At 42.0% G+C, this 17,019-nt stretch overlaps 1 non-coding gene and 1 pseudogene across 1 annotated transcript; both read right to left on the reverse strand.

Annotated features, from left to right (window-relative positions):
* LOC123794897 (small ribosomal subunit protein uS5-like) overlaps nucleotides 1-17,019 on the reverse strand; it is a 48,643-nt pseudogene that overhangs the window by 12,273 nt on the left and 19,351 nt on the right.
* On the reverse strand, nucleotides 875-1,085 carry LOC123795432 (small nucleolar RNA U3). The gene has a single exon (XR_006780481.2). It is a non-coding gene; the product is annotated as a small nucleolar RNA U3 (small nucleolar RNA).

Here is a 17,019-nt window from a genome sequence, read left to right on the forward strand (position 1 = left end):
GTATGTTAAAGTAGACTTACAGGATCCTGGGGTCAGGCTAAGATTGCCTTTTACCCTTAGCAAAGTATCAACATCGAGGCAGTTAAGTTGCTAGAGGAATGTCATTCTGCCTGTTGTTTCAAGTACTTGTCAATGGGCTGTAGGTAGTAAGGAAACTTAATTTTTCTTCTGCTTCTGTTTACCGCATCAAGTAACATGATTAGATTTAAGCTCTTGAGAAGTAACCTGATAACTATGTGAATAATGAATTTTAGGGGAGCAAGAGTGGAAAGAGAAGAGATTTTAGGAAGCCAGAGTGGTACTCCTTGTGTGAGATGTTGGTGGCTTGGACCAGGAGAGCAGCAACGGACATCAAGAGCAGCAGACAGCTTGGATGGTGATAATGTGGCAGAGCCGACAGGACAAGTGTGTGAATCAGATATAGGGGAGCTGGGAAAGGGAATTAAGGAGGTCAATCGGATTTATGTTTTGATCAATAAATAGCAGGTGACACCATGTCCTGAGATGTAAAACCAAAGCAATAGCAAAAAAATCAAATCTTGTATTTTCGGTAAATGGAAAAGGGAAAATAATCTAGAATGATTCTTACTTCTAAAGCCTCTGTTTGTATGTTTACTGGTGTAAATTTCATTTAGAATCTGACATTAGAATCAGGGTGGAAGGGCAAATGCAACTGAGAATTCCTTCCCTCCCTCCCTTCTCTCTCTCTTCCTTCCTTTTCCTTTTCGTTCCTTTCTTTTCCTTTCCTTTCCTCTTTTCTTTTTTTTTCTTCTTTCCTTTCTTCCTCCCTCCCTCCCTCTCTTTCCTTCCTTCCTTCCTTCCTTCCTTCCTTCCTTCCTTCCTTCTTTCTTTCTTAGCCACTCAGGGGTCTCTCATTCTCACAGAGCCACTCTCCTCTTCTCTCTCATAAAGGAAGAGGAGAAAGTTCATCAGTGACAAATGGCAGTGGCAGAAGCAACACTAAGAGCCAGTTTCACCCTCAGGAGAGAACACTGCCTCTCTTCTCATAGTTTCCAGTGCTCTCCATGTTCAGAGAAACTTCTCTAGTAACAAACTATAGAAATGATGCCTGAAAGTACAGTCTTGCATCTGAGAATTTAGAATCATTTGGTAATGTATCATTTAAAAAAGAGAGAGAGAAGAAGCAGCTACCCTGATAGGTGATGGAAGTTTTCTGGCAAAAAATGTTTTGCATTATAATGTAAGTTAAATAGATTCTTTTGCCTAAGCCTGGAATTTTCCAATGGAAGTTGATTTCTTAGAACAGGGATGGATGGAACGTTAGGGTATTTCTAAAGACCCACCAGTGAAATAGCAGTGTTTTACCCTCAGAGATTGCTCCCTTTTGGGTTCCCATGAATAATTTCTGTCATTTGAAAGAGTTTAAGAAAAAAATATGCTTTCTTTTTCGAGTTGAGCCTCTTTTAACACATTCTTCTGGTACCACTAATATACTCATATTTCCTGCTAGAAGAATGTTTAAGATTGAATTATTGTTCAAATCCTTTTTTTTTTCCTTTTAAAGTTATTTTTCCTTGAAGAAGTTTCTTTGTCACTGTCAAGGTTAAGTGAAGTCACTACTGAAAGAAAGCATAGAAGGAATTTGGAATGCTTTTCCGTAAACCCCAGTGACCTATCCCATGAGAATCCCCTGTAGGGCTCAGGGTTTTTAGGATAAATCATTTTGGGAAAATGTTTTCTTCCTTTGCTGCTAGGTTGACAAAGCAAAAGAAATAATAGTGTTTGTGTCAACCTTTGTTCTAGCACAATTTCTCAAAGCAGGTTATAGAAATCATGGGAATCTCTACCTGAGTGGTACAAAATTGCATATTTACCACCTAATACTACACATAGCAGATACTCAGTAGATGTTAATGGTAATTGAATTACGCTGAATTCCAAGAATCTTCTAGAAATCTTAGATTGGTTCCTTTCATCTTGCAGATAGTGAGCTGGAAATGGAGGGGGACAAGTTGAGAGTCTAGCCCCTGGGCAAAAAGACACATGTTGGTTAGGAATCTCTCAATTTCCTTTGAAATTGAAGATGTCAGTTTCTTAAGGACACTTTATAGATCAAGGCCCTGAATCCATAAACATTCCCTTTGCAATTATCTTGCTACTTCTACAGGCGAACTTTTAAGTTTTTATTTACTGCTGTGGCAGGATAAGGAGAGATCCTCCCCGCCCCCGCTCCATCTGGGGAGAGATTTGGGGATCAACAAATTCTATCATAGGAAGTAAACAAACATCCTCAACTAACAAGGGACCTTTGTGATGAAATAAATCTAGGAAGGAAACAAAAACTACTTTACTGCAATAATGCCAAAAGTTTTCATCAGCGGGCCAGGTGAAAAACATATTAGTGGCTGAAAAATACTTTGCTCCTGTGTTACTGGCCAGCATTATCTTTGGAAGATGAGTAATACTGACCACGGAGAGTCATCTGTCCTTAGGTAATTCACGATGAAACTTGCTTGTGCCCGCAGCCCTCGCTGCCTAAGAACGAGAGGCATCCGAGGCACCCCGTGTGCTCCGCTGCGGGACCAGCCCACGTTTCTCCTACTTGAAAGCTAGCAGCGGGCTGGGCACAGGAGGTCTTTCATTAAACATCCAGCTGAAGCCCAAGGCATCAATTTTGCACTTAAGAAGAGACAGCAGCAACTTGGGAGCACTTCCTCTTGTAAGGAATGGGGCAGTTTTCTGTGGCAAAGCGATGGGGGTGTTACCTAGGCAACTTAGAGGATGTGAGGAGGGTGACAGAGGCCTGGGGAGATGCAGCATCCGTATGGTACAGGTCCTGAAGGCTCAGTGTGAGCCCTTGTTCTAGCTGCTCATCTCCAGCTTTCCCCACAAGGTCATAGCGAGCTGGTTACTAAGACAGGATATCACTCTTACTTCTCCTACTAGGAATGATTTTGCAGTGCTTAACTCTTTTGGTTACTCCTTCGTCAGTGTTCAGGGGGTGTTTAGGCTCAGGACATTGCATGTCAATGTGTTTAGGAAACACAGAAAATTTCCTGATCACTTAGTGGACTTGGGTAGAGATGAGTCTAACGGGGACACAGTCCAGACTCTCCTCCGTAACTAAGATAAAGAGGAGTTTACCAGCCAGCGGATGACCCCCCCCCACACACACACACCAAATTAGGTGAGATGACATGCCTACTTTCGCTTGGTCTCCCCCTCAAATGTTAACAAAGCCCATGCACTTCATAGCAGGGCAGGAAGGGTTCCTGAAACACCTGGTTCATGTGACATTTAATTGTTACTATAGGTGCTGGGTATATTATAGCACTGAGTATTCCTTCTATAAATGCTAATTAAAGGCCTTTCCTTTTTTTAAGATTTTATTTATTTATTTATTTATTAGAGAGAGAGAGTGCAAGTAGGGGGAGCCACAGAGGGAGAGGGAGAAGCAGGCTCCCTGCTGAGCAGAGTGCTCAACATGGGGCTCGATCCCAGGACCCTGGGATCATGATCTGAGCTGAAGGCAGACGCTTAACCGACTGAGCCACCCAGGCTAATTAAATGCCTTTAGATGGCAGACCCTAAGCTTAATTCTGGGGAAATTAATTCTTTTTGGTCTCTGACCTTAAAGACCTCATAAGCCACGGAGGAAGACAACCATGAAGGGTTGATTTATTTCAACTCAATTAGATTGAAGAAGAGACTGTGAAATGAGTCCAGTTAGTTCACCGAAGAAAGCAGAAGGACCTGAACAGGTGCAGTGGCAAGCAGGATGAAGTAGGAGAGCAAGGCTGAGTCTGAGAGACGTTCTGAAGATCCGAATGGCTTCCATAGGCAATCGGATACAGTGGGAAAGGGGGCAGGGTGTGGGGGAAGAAGCCTGTGGCCTCCTGTTACATACTTCTGACCTCATTTATTTAGAAAGCCTAAAGTGGAAGTCTAAACAGCAATATTGTGAAATGAAAGGAAGAACTGAGAGGCTCCTCTGACTGGCTTCTCTCATTTATTGCTCCACGTGATGAACCTTGATTGTATTAAGAGTTGGCCTGTTTTAGACTTCGGGGCTGTCCGTGTGAGTTCCAAGGCAACCCCAGAGTGGAATTCACTTCCAAGGAGTGTCAGAGCTGCTCCTGGGCGTCAGGCCCTAGACACTATCACAACCAAAGAAAAGAGTAGGGGCAGCAACGGTTGTGGCATCAGGGCCTTGCTATTCTGTGTCGTGAACGAGGGTGTTGTTTTGCCTTTTTGGACAAGTGTGTGTGTGTGTTGGACACTTTGTAGATTCTGGCAGTCCTAGGAAGGGTGAGGCGGAGTACTCACCTCAGGGAGGGAAAGGAACAAAGAACATGGACAGAGTAACTCGTCCAACACCAACAGCAGATACACTGTTTTCCTCCTGTGAAAATGAAACAAATGTCAAGATGAGGAAGATAGGTTCACTAGGACAGTGAAGTGTGGGCTCCAGAATCAGATTGGATTAATCCCTACTAGCCCTGGGTTCCTGGGCTGGTTACCTAAGCTGTCCAAACTCTTACCAAAAACCTGGCACATAGTAAGTGCTTAGTAAATATTAACTTCTACTATTCTAAGTAACTCAAAGCAGGAAAGGGAAATCAGAACTATTTTTCTAAAACTGAGCAGGAAGCTAAGAAAAAGTAGCTTTCAAAACAGCACTAAAATACAACTCCAAAAGCACACGAAAAAAAAAAGATAGATTGGATATCATCAAAATTAAAAACTTTGTGCTTCAAAGGACACCATCAAGGAAGTGAAATGACAACCCACACCATGGGAGAGAAGTTTTGCAAACCATATATACAGTAAGACACATATATCTGAAATATGTAAAGAACACTTACAATTCAATAATAAAAATCACATAACCTAATTTTTAAAAATGGCCTGCAGACCTGAATGGACATTTCTTTCTTTTTTTAAAGCTTTATTTATTTAAACAATCTCTACACCCAACATGGGGCTTGAACTCATGACCTCGAGATCAAGCGTCTCACGCTCCTCTGACTGAGCCAGCCAGGTGCCCCAAATGGACATATCTTTAAAGAAGATACGCCAACAACAAACAAGCACATGGAGATGCTTGGCATCTTTAACAATCAGAGAAATGCAAACTCCAACTACAAGGAGATACTACACACACACGAGGATGGCTATCATGAAAATGATGAATAACCGGCGTTGGCAAGGATATGGACAAATGGAAACATGGCACACCACTTGTAGAAATGTAAAATGGTGCAGCCACTTTGGAAAGCAGTCTGGCAGTTCCTGAAAAGGTGAAACGCAGAGTTACCATATGATCCATAGGAGTAGAGCAATTCTACCTCCGGGCGTATACCCAAGAGAAATGAAAATGTATGTCCACACAAAACCTTGCACATGGACATTCACAGCTATCATTTGGCAATAAAAAGAAATGAAGCCCTGATATATACTGCAGCATGGACGAGCCTGGAGACCAGTGTGCTTAGTGAAAGGAGCCAAAAGACCACATTTTGTCTACTTCTATTTTTGTGAAATGTCCAGAATAGGCAGATCTGTAGAGACAGAAAGGAGATTAGTGGTTGCCAGGGGCTGGGGGTGCTGGAGGAAGAATAAAGGGTGAATGATAACAAATATGCAGTTTCTTTTGGGGAGATGAAAATGTTCTAAAATTGTTGTGGTGGTTGCGTAACTGTGAATAGATCAAAATCCATTGATTTATACACTAAATTGGTGAATTGTATGATATTAACTATATCTTAATAAAACTTGAAAAAAATAGTACTTGGAGAAGGAGGTATTAGTGTGTTAAGAATATTCCTTGTCACGGACACCTGGCCGGCTCAGTGGGTGGAGCATGTGACTCTCGATCTTGGGCTCATGAGTTCAAGCCCCATGCTGGATGGGGAGCCTACTTAAAATTAAAATTAAAATTAAAAAAATACACCAAAAAAAGAATATTCCTTGTGATATTACACCATACGGACTGTGTGTTTCAGATTAATAGATGAATATCAAATGAAACATTTCTAGTGGCTGTGCACAAGATTTCCATTCATGGTCCTGGACGTTCCTACATTTTCATTAATGACCCAGAAAAGACCACTTGTGCTGAATATTCTGCCCTTGTTCCTCCAGATCCATTCTCCACTGTCCACTCTGCTCTCTGTGGTGGCTGACTTGAGTGAACTATGCCAGTGGACGCCTGTGGCTTATGGTCAATCCAGCAAGAGATCAAACAGGAGGGAGGAGAAGGAGGGGTTTGGGGATGTTAACTGAAGCCCCACCACGGCTAAGTAGCAGAAAGCAGGATCCGAGGACACCTGGACTCACAACAATGGGATGATTCTACCAAGACGATGTTTAATACGAAGTCCAGGTGAAGATGTGGTGACTACAACATTATGTGAAGTTTTCATTATTGTCAACGCACTGTGAATCAAAAGGTGACAAAATGCACACCCCCCCAAATAAAATTCTAACTTTCTAAAGCCCCAGATGAAGGAATGTTTGCATTCTCTTCCTTTGTGGGCCGACCACTCTTAGAGTACTGTGTTCAGCTTTACGTGATACATGAAAAACCTGCTGCAGATTTTAATGCATCTATTTTAATTTCAGCCCATGTCTTGGGTACATGGTTGTGAGTGAGTACATGCTAAAAAATTAGATAATTTGCTAGGTAGACAGGGGGCTGATTCTATAATCACCTTTCCCTTCCAATTTTTAAGAGATTGGTTTTTGGACCAAACTCTCACTTCCATTAGAGTAAATTCTTTCCCAGGAAGCTTCTGAAATTTTTATACAAATAGACTTAATAATTGACCCTGCAAACCTTAAGCAAACCCAGACCTATGTACACATTTTAGCCTCAAACCACGCACATATGGAAGAACTATCTGATCAATAAAGTTGATCAGAAATAGTTTCTTATAGGCCTAGCTTTAAATGTATAGTGAAATTTAAATTGAGGTCAAGTAATGTCAGAATGTTCATGCTGGAAGTGCCTTTGATATCATTTGGTCCAAACTTCTGCTGTTGTAAGTAGGGAGACTGAGGCCCAGGGGGTTAAAAGACTGGTTCTCATCTGACTTCTCCTGATTTTACCTTCAAGTCTATTAGAAGTGCTACATTGCCTTCCTGATGAACTCATGCTTCTAAAAGTTGATGAGTTTGGATCAACTTGGAGTTGGTAGGTCTTATTTTCTCAGTGTTTATTTGGTATCTACATTGTGATAAGGCGTCGTGTATCACACACCCCAAGCATTTGTCTGCCTTCCTTGAAACCGAAAAAATATAGTACTTATGATGTTTTACTGAGAGACTTTAAGCAAAAGTTTTCCTGATTTTTTGTCTTACCTACTCATTACACCAACATTTATTGAGAACCTCTTATGTTAGATCATGTCCAAAGGGGTAAGGACAACAAACAGAAAAAAGTCTTAGCCTTCATAGAACTTATCTTGTAATTTTTATTTTTATATTTGGAGTAAACGTCAAGTGAATTAAAAGAATTCTTGCGTTACTTCCTGTGATAGTCAGCTTCCAAGACAGCATCCAATAATCCTTGCCTCCTGTAGTCACACTGTGTAATGCCCTCCCATGTTACCCTGTATGTGGAAGTGACAGTGTGTGAGTTTGAGTTTCAGTCATAAAAAAATATTGCAGCTTCAGTCTTTGTCTCTCTTGGCTCACTTACTGAGGGAAAGGGACCCCAAACAGCTTTGTGGAGAGGCCATGTACAGGGAAGAATTGGGACCTCCTGTCAACAGCCAACACCAACTTTCCAGCCATCTGAGTGAGTCTTGGAAGTCACTTGCAAGTGGATCTTTGGCTCAGTGTTGGAAGCAGACCTTTAGCCTTGGAATAAGCCCTGGCTGACATCTTAACTCCAACTTCCCAGCAGAACTCGATTCCAAACTTCCAGCTCTGCTGCATCAGAATTTATGACTCACAAAAATTGTGGGAAATATGAATGTTTATTGTTCTTTTACACCACTAAGTATTGGGGTCATTGGTTATACAGCAGTAGAGAACCCAGACACCTCCTGTGTTTTAGGAAGACTTCCTAGAGAAGAAGGATCTGAGAAACACCTGCGTGTTACCAAGTGGGAGGGAAGCATGAGTTTCTCACACTTCTGGGTCTCAAGAGAACCAACTCTTAGTGGGAAATACACAAACAAACATAGGTCATGTCAAATCCATGGTTTCTGACAGAGTGTTCAATGTTTTTGATGCTGTCAGAAATTTGGGGTTTCAAATGTGATTAGAAAGAACATAAAGGAGCTACCCCTTTACTACACGGGAGAGACGAAGAGATCCATGGGTGACTAAAAGGCCATCTTCTTGACTACAATAAAGAAGACTTCAGAAATTAGTGTAGTTAACCCCAGCAGTGGGCATAGCAACCAAAAATATTGCAAAAAGTGCAACAACTCAGCAAGATTATTTGCTAATAATTTATTTTCATCAAGAAAAGAAAAACATATCCTTGGTAACGTGCCAATTCTCGACAAGCTAATTCATGGCAAGTCTTTCTCTGGGAAAAGAGATAATTAAATCGTTCTGAAGTCTTTGCTCCCTAACTACAGTAGTCATTAAGGCTGTTCACAAATATTCTTGTTCCCTTTCCTTCCTGACATATGGTGGGTTGTACTTTCCCACCCACTTGAAGGTATCACCATGTGCCTTGCTTTGGCCAGTGAAGTGTGAGTGGAAACTTTGAAAGTCAGGATGCTTCCCTGTCTTATCTTTTTCTTGTCATGGCAACCAGTAATGTTCCTGCTAGTGGCTGCTTTGTCAGCCTGGGGCCTGGAGTGAAGATGACAATGATGTGGAGGAGAACCCCCACCTGACCATGCTAGAAAATAGGGTGAGTAAGAAATAATCTTCAGGGACGCCTGGGTGGCTCAGTCGTTTAGTGTCTGCCTTCAGCTCAGGTCATGATCCCAGGGTCCTGGGATTGAGTCCCGAGTTGGGCTCCCTGCTCAGTGGGAAGTCTGGTTCTCCCTCTCCCACTTCCCCTGCTTGTGTTCCCTCTCTCGCTGTCTCTCTCTCTCTGTCAAATAAATAAATAAAATCTTTAAAAAAGAAAGGAAGGAAGGAAGGAAGGCAGGCAGACAGAAAGAAAGAAAGAGAAAGAAAGAAAATCTTCAGGGATGCCTGGATGGCTCAGTCATTAAGCGTCTGCCTTCTGCTCAGGTCATGATCCCAGGGTCCTGGGATCGAGTCCTGCATTGGGCTCCCGGCTCAGTGGAGAGTCTGCTTCTCTCTCTGCCTGCCAGTCCCCCAGCTTGTGTTCTCTCTTGCTCTCGCTCTTATTTTCTCTCTCTGACAAATAAATAAATAAAATCTTAAAGGAAAAGAAAAGAAAAGAAGAGAAAAGAAAAAAGAAAAGAAAGAAAAGAAAAGAAAAGAAAAATCTTCAGGGTGCCTGGCAGGCTCAGTCCGTAGAGCGTGTGACTCTTGATCTCAGGGTCATGAGTTTGAGCCTTATGTTGGGTGTGGAGCCTACTTAAAAAGAAAGAAAGAAAGAAACTTCATATTTAAGTCACTGAAATTTTAGGGTTACTTCTAACCACAGCATAATCTGGCCTATCCTGGCTGAAATGCTAATAAATAAATGAAGTTCAAGTTCATTGGTCCTGCCTGTTCAGACCCTGGCTCAGCAGCTCTCCGCTGGTTAAGGACAGCTACTACGAGTATAAGAGTCTCGCTGGGAGCCAGGTGACTTCCGTTCTATATCTCAGTATATTTTCACAATAAGCCAGAGATTATTAATGCCATTTTACCTGTAAGAGCCTGAGAAGTGAAGTGCCTTGTGCCGGCTCACTGGCAAGCAGCAGAGCTGGGACAAGAAGCCAGGTTTTCTGAATATAAAACCCAGGCCGAGTCACTGAGCTGTACTGGGGCCCCTTACTACCGATTATGAACCGAGGTAATTTTAGCCCACTTGATAACTCAACTGTGACCTCTTCCTGTTAGTCACTTATATCCTCCTTCCTGTCTCTGCTTCACTATTTTCTACATAAACCCTCATCATGTTCCCCCACTTGGAAGTAATTGTCACCCTCCCACTTAAGGGTGAGGAAGTAAATACTTGGCATGCAGCCTCCAAAAGGTGTGCTAAACATTTTATATACATGGCAATTTTACTTAGTCCGTCCACGAGCCTGTAGCAGAAGTATTATTAACTTCATTTTAAAAGGGGGAAACTGAAGCGCAGGCAAGTTATGTAAATTACCTAGGGTCTTTGTTAATAATCATTGGTGGGTGGTTTTCAAACCTGTGTCCATCTGATGCTGAACTTCTTGCTCATTCCTGTGCCTATTCCCACAATGATATTCTCTGCATCTAAATCCTTATGGGGGGGAAAGAAAAACAAAGTTGGAGAGGATTAAGACGCTCTGCAGCCTGTTCGATTAGACTTTTCTCTCAAGCGGTAGCCCTTTAGTAACCCAGAGTCTGCAAAGATCCAGGGATCCAATCATCAGGAAAAACAGGGCCCTCCAATCTCCTCAGAGAAAAATCCAGGAACAAGATCAGCTAGAAATGGTTATTTAATTCCCATCCTTTGATTTGCATATAGAAAGTGCCCCGTATGTATTTATTCATAAATTTGAGTTCTCTAGGGGCTTCTCAAAGTCTATGGTAGACAAGGTCTCCATAGCTCCTGGCTTTAAGGCAGGCTTGGGTGCCTGACTGGTCCTCCAGATGGACATTTCTGGCCTCTGCATTTTCCTGGCAGTCTTTTTAACACTTCTTTGCACCGCCATGGACTAGGTAACCACCTTCTTAGCCCTTCACTCCAGCTCTACTCCTGTTTCACTTCTTTGTAAATAAGTTGCTCAGATCCCTCTGGGGAATGAAAAGACATCATGTTCCTGGGTATTTGAGGCTAAGTATGTGAGCAGTTATTTACCCAACTCTTATGCTCAGCTGCTTGGTGATTGATTTATTGTGGTCTGCTCTTAACTTGTCCATGCTATGAAGGGTTCTCCTTCCTCCAGAGGCTAGATTGGAAGAGCTTACAAGCAGCCCTCTCATTCTAAGATCTGTTCAACTAGATCAGTTTTAAGTTGAAGCCACATCTATGTTGGTTTAAGAATCACACTAGTCACTCAAGTCAGTGTTTACTGGGGGCCTTATTCTGTACCTGGCCCACCTCTAGAGGCTGGTGACAGACCAGTGAGTGAGACAGACAAGTCCCCTGGGAATAAAGAGTCAATAAACAGGTGGACAAATGAACCTGGTAATTTCAGACCATGACCATTGCTGTGAATGAAATAAACAAGGTCATGTGATAGGCTATGAGAAGGGATGAAGTTTATTACTTTAGATAGGTAGCTATGAAAGGTTCTCTGATAAGGGACCTTCTGAGCTAAGATGTAAATGATTAGGAGCCAGACTGGGAAAGAGAATTCCAGGCAGAGGGAGTAGAAATTCTAAGGCTCTCAGACTGGAGTAGGTTTGGGTTGTTGAAGAAATCTGATAAAGTTGGGATGATTACCATTTGTTGAGTGGTTATTATGGACCAGGCATTGTGCTGTGCACTTCCATATTGTATCTCATTTTAATTAATTATAATCCCCGCAAGGTAGCTATTCTCTCAAGTCTCCAGGTAGATCATTCGTTCTGTTAGCACTTGGGGTTCCCTCACCTCTATGATGGCATCCTAGAGAAGTGGGTCTAAATGGGGCAATTTGGAAATTTATGACTGAGCTCTACTAGCACTTAGTAGGCAGGGACCAGGGAGGAGAGACATGTTTCGATAAGTAAAATGTCCCATACAACAGAGAATTGTCCCTCAACACACGTGATTCTCAAATATAACACCAGATCAAGGTTCATGTAGGTGAAAAACCTGTTTATAATCTTCAAACCTAGGTTCTAATCCCATTTTATACACATAAATGAAATGTAAAATTATCTCTATCATCTATCTATCTATCTATCTATCTATCTATCTATCTATCTATCTATTTATCTATCTATCATCTGTCTCAGCCCCCTGTTCCTTGCACAGAGCTCATAAAACCTTTGTAATTTTCTAAGTGTTAAAAGCACTAGGAACATCTTTGGTTCTAATATTTGAACTTTGACGTTGGTTTCTCATACAGAACTCCCAAATTCCTTGGGATTTCTCAGGTGATAGGAGTGCCTTTTGTTCTAATGAGGTGACTCTTGGTGGGTTTCTGGATAGCTTTAGGATGGGGGCTGGTCACACACGATTAGAAGCTTGGGACTCTCAGCTACATTCCCTGACTTCTGGGAAGGGGAGAAGGCCTGGAGATTGAGTTAATGATTAATCATGCCCATGTGCTGAAGCCTACGTGAATACCCCCCAAATACAGATTCAGAGAGCTTCCACGTTGATTAACACATGGAGGTACTGTGTAGAGTTGTGTGTCCTGAAAGCACATGGAAACTCCACTCCCTTCCCATTTCTTTATCTGGCTGTTCATCGATACCCTTTATCATGTCCTTAACTATATAATAAACTAGTAAACATAAGGGAGTGTTTCTCTGAGTTCTGTGAGCTGTTCTGGAAAATTATCTAATCCAAGGAGGGGTTCTTGGTGAACCTCTGATTTGGAGCCAACTCAGACAGAAGTATGGATAACCTGGGCACTTACTATCGGTGATTAGCATCTCCAGGAGGGGAGGGATGTTGTGGGACTGAGCCCTTCACCTAGGAGGTCTGTGCTAACTCCAGTTAGTGTCAGAATGGAATGAAAGGGCAGGATAACCAGGTGGTGCTGGAGAATTGGTTGGTGTGGGAGAAGCATTTAGGAATTCAATCACCAACGAACAAAGGGAAGATCCTACTTAATTTATTTGGAATTTTATCAAGAAATGCTCACCATTTCAGAAAATCGCAATACCCACCACAATGCTACTCATGGGATTTGAGTCACCAGAATGATACAACTGTATCAGGCTGCATTTGTAACTGTCACGTGCAAATAAGGTAACAGGAGATCTGACACTTTTCAATGAAATTAAAATTAAACCTTTCTAAGAATGAGAATCCAACATTTCTGTTAACAGAGATGCATAAAAAGCATTCTCTTATTTCTTAACTCATTCATTGTAAGCAAGTGTAAGCAATGACTATTCAGTGGGTATTCTAATGGAACATGGCCCAAGCAAAGGCTTCTGATGCATGTTAATTTATTTTTAATTACTTTATTTCTCTTATATATTATAATTAAGAATTAGTGCTGAAAACCCAGTGTCCCAGAAAGTTCTGCAGTTCCAAGTAAACCAGGACTGTTGGTCACCCTAGATAGTGTTATTATTTTTTCCCCCTGAAATTATGTGTGGGTAGGTTATCTTATCTAAGAATTTAATTCCATGAAGGCAAAGGAAGGGTTACAAAAGATTTGTTGTAAGAAAGGAGTATTCGATCTGGTGGGGTGGAGAACCATGCCCTAGAGAAAGCCCTGAGTCATGGAGGAGTTTAAGAACAGGATCTGTTTCCACAGGCTGTCCAGAATGGGTAACACCCAGGGCTGAGTCCAGCCCTTCCTGCATAGATAAGAGTCCCACCTCCAAAACTGGGCTGGTGTGTTGGGGTGGGAGGGTAAATCCCAGGGCATTTGGCATCTATATTCCTAGTATGGCAGCCTCCAGCACACTTGGCCAAATTAATGCACACAATTATAATTTTTATTCTTGGAGAATCATAGAGCAGGAGAAGTTTGGTTTTGCTGCCCTCTTACCTCTTTTTGGCACTCCTATTCTTGTGCTCTCTATGTCCTCATGTTGAAAACTGTCCCCAGACAGTAACAGTGTGGGCTCTGGCCTCAGACCAACTTTGATTTGGACCTTGCTCTGACCTAATCATCCTGTGTTTACGCTTCCTTCATGGTAAAATGAGGGTAATGATAATAAATCTGCTGCATTGTGTTATTGTTAGGGATATATAGAAGAAATGGACTAATGTCACTCATTCTTAGCATGACACATAGTAAATGTCTCATGAATTGTATTTATCCTTATCCCTTGGCCTACATACCTTTGCCCTTCCCAGTAGCAACTTGCGAGTGAAATTACTTATTTCTCGTTCTTGCACCTCCTCTCTCACCTGTGTCACTGACGGCACACGGTTAGTCGGAAAGCATTCCGCTTCATGAAGCAATTTGTCTTAAGGTTAAGGTTTCCTGCATTTTAAAACTTATTTACCTCCACCGGAGGATTGTGTATGAGATATTTTTAGAATTGAGAGAAGAGTAGTTGTAGATTTTCCATTGCTCCCGGTTGTGGGCTGAACTGTGTTCTCCCTGAGTTTTCATATGTTGAAGCCCTAACCCCTAGCACTCAGAATGTGACTGTATTTGTAGATAGGGTCCTTGAAGTGGTAATTAAGGTTAAATGACATCATTGGGATGGACCTTAATCCAATGTGACAGGTGTCCTTATAAGAAGAGGAGGTTAGGACACAGACATGCACAGAGAGAAGACCACATGAAGACACAGAGAGAAGGCAGCCGGCTACAAGCCAAGGAGAGAACCCTCAGAAGAAACCAGTGCTGCTGAAACCTTGATCTTGGACTTCTAGTCTATAGAACTAGAAGGAAACAAATTTCTCTCTTTAAGACACACAATCTGATAGGCAGTCCTAACAGACTTACACGCCCTCTTCCTCCCGTCACAGACTTCTTGCAGATTAAAGTTCCTGGAGCCAAATCCCAGATAAGTTCCTTGAATTCCATGTTCTCCTTTTTTCATCCTCAGGGCAAACCCTGGAGATTCAGGCTATGGGTTCACAATGGGGAGAAAAGGAATTAATATTTTTGGGTTCTATATACACCAGGTACTTAATCATCATAGTAACTTATGAGTAGTTATTACAGATTAGGAAACTGAGGGTCAGAGAAGTTGCACATCTTAACTAAAGTATTCATTGATTCATTCATTCATTCAACAAGTTTTTATGGAACAAATATACCCATACCTGTACACCAGGCAATATGAAAGATGCTGGAGATATATCAGTGAATCAAACTCACTTACTCCTTCTTCTCATAGGGCTAATAGGTTAGTGGGCAAACAGATTTTAAACAAATAATCACATGGGGTGGCTGCCTGGCTCAGTTGGTAGAGCATGTGATTCTTGATCTCAGGGTTATGAGTTCGAGCCCCATGTTAGGGATAGAGTTTACTTAAATAATCACACAAATAACTATATCATTATAAATGTGATAACTTACAGAGGAGCACAACATATTAGTGGGAGAGCCAGACAGTTTAATTCCATGCAATAAAAATTTACCGAGCATCTATTATATGCTAGATGTGCTAAGTGCTTGGGAATTATCAATGAACATGACAGATATGGACTCTATCCTCTTAGAACTTCCATGGCTAGTGGGAAAAGAAGACATCAAACAAGCCTTACAAACGAGAGAGAGAGAGAGATGTTAAGAGACATGACTTCAAGGTTATCTGGGGCCATTTAGCGAAGCATATCACTCAGTATAAGAAATCAAGGTAGGCCTTCTGGAGGAATTGCTATACTTACTGGAACTTGAAGAATCAGGTAGCAGTTAGCCAAGCAGAGGTGTGCAAACTTTCTTCAGTCAGACCATCTCCGATTCACACAGTACCTTTCTCCCTGTAGACCTTCTGAGACGGCATCTTTTGTCTGCCTGGTCATACACAAGTCGTTCAGATAGAACACTGGGCGCTAACCGGAGAACTATTTTCAGTCTTAAAAGGGACATTCACCTTAGAGGGTAAGCCTAGTTGAAACTCCCATCTCGGTGGGTGACTTTAGGGCACTTCCTTTCCTCTACTATACCTTTTGTGGCAGACATTGGGGTTGACCTACAGAAAGCCTTTTTCCTATTGCCCTCTGCTATACAAGGCAGAAAACAAACATTTATTTACCCAGATTCCCTTGCTGGAATGGTTGGTCATATGGCCCAGTTCCAGCCAATAAACAAAAATTACTGCGTAAGCTTTCAGGAAGAACTTCTTCATTATTTTTTATTATTTTTTTCTTTTCCATAAAGATTTTGTTTTTAAGTACTCTCCCCAACATGGGCCTTGAGCTTACAACCCTAAGATCAAGAGTCGCATGCATGCTCCACTGGCTGAGCCAGCCAGGCGCCCCAAGGGAAGAATTTTTTTTTTTTTAAGTTGGCTCCTCACCCAGTGTGGAGCCCAGTGTGGGGCTTGAACTCCTGATCCTGAGATCAAGACCTGAGCTGAGATCAAGGGTCAGGTGCTTAACTGACTGAGCCACCCAGGGATGCCCCAAGGGAAGAACTTTTTTAAAAGGACAGATTCACCTGGCACTTGTTTTTTCCTTTGTCCTCATTCATGCCTCTTTTCTTCTTCTTGCCTTGAATCTAAGCGTGTGAACTGGAAGCACAACAGCCATCCTGTGATCACAGGGAGGAAAGCCACTTGCTAAGGATGTTGCAGAAAGGGCCTGGTTCTCTTGTGGCTTATGTCAGCCCTGCTTATACCCTGACTTAACTGCTTGATAGGCTACTGAGTCTTTCATTCTCCAGTGTTTTAGGTGTCCCCCCCCACCCCGCCCGTTGTTCTTATTTGCTACTAAACACATCCCTAACTGATTTACCCATTGCCCTGTCTCCCTGGTAACCACAAACGGGGGCTTGAACATTTTTACCTTAGTTTTGAAAGATTGTAGATGTTTTCTACAGTCTGGTTCATGTCAGGATATACCTGGTTGGGATGTTGTAGGTATTACCACAAACACAAGCTGAATCATATCGTTTAGACAATTGTACTCCGGTCAGCAGAGCCAGCTGCCTTTTGAAGTGCCCTGATTTAACCCCCTGGGGCACTTATATTCTAGTGCTAAGTTTCGTGTTAAAACAGGCACAAAGTAGTCAGGGAGTGGCACCTCCCTAAAGTCTAAACACAATAAAAATGATGCATGTTAACTTTAAAAAAAATTACGACTGAAGAAGAAATAGAAAAGGAAAAATTGAAGAGAAAGAAAGAAAGGCAAGAGTACAAAGACTAGTTTTGGGTAGTCTATCAGATTATCTTCCCTTTTGTAAGATCTAGATGACT

This window comes from Ursus americanus, chromosome 12 (genome assembly GCF_024610735.1).
Source record: "Ursus americanus isolate L20-20 chromosome 12, mUrsAme1.1.p, whole genome shotgun sequence".
Lineage (NCBI taxonomy): Eukaryota > Metazoa > Chordata > Mammalia > Carnivora > Ursidae > Ursus > Ursus americanus.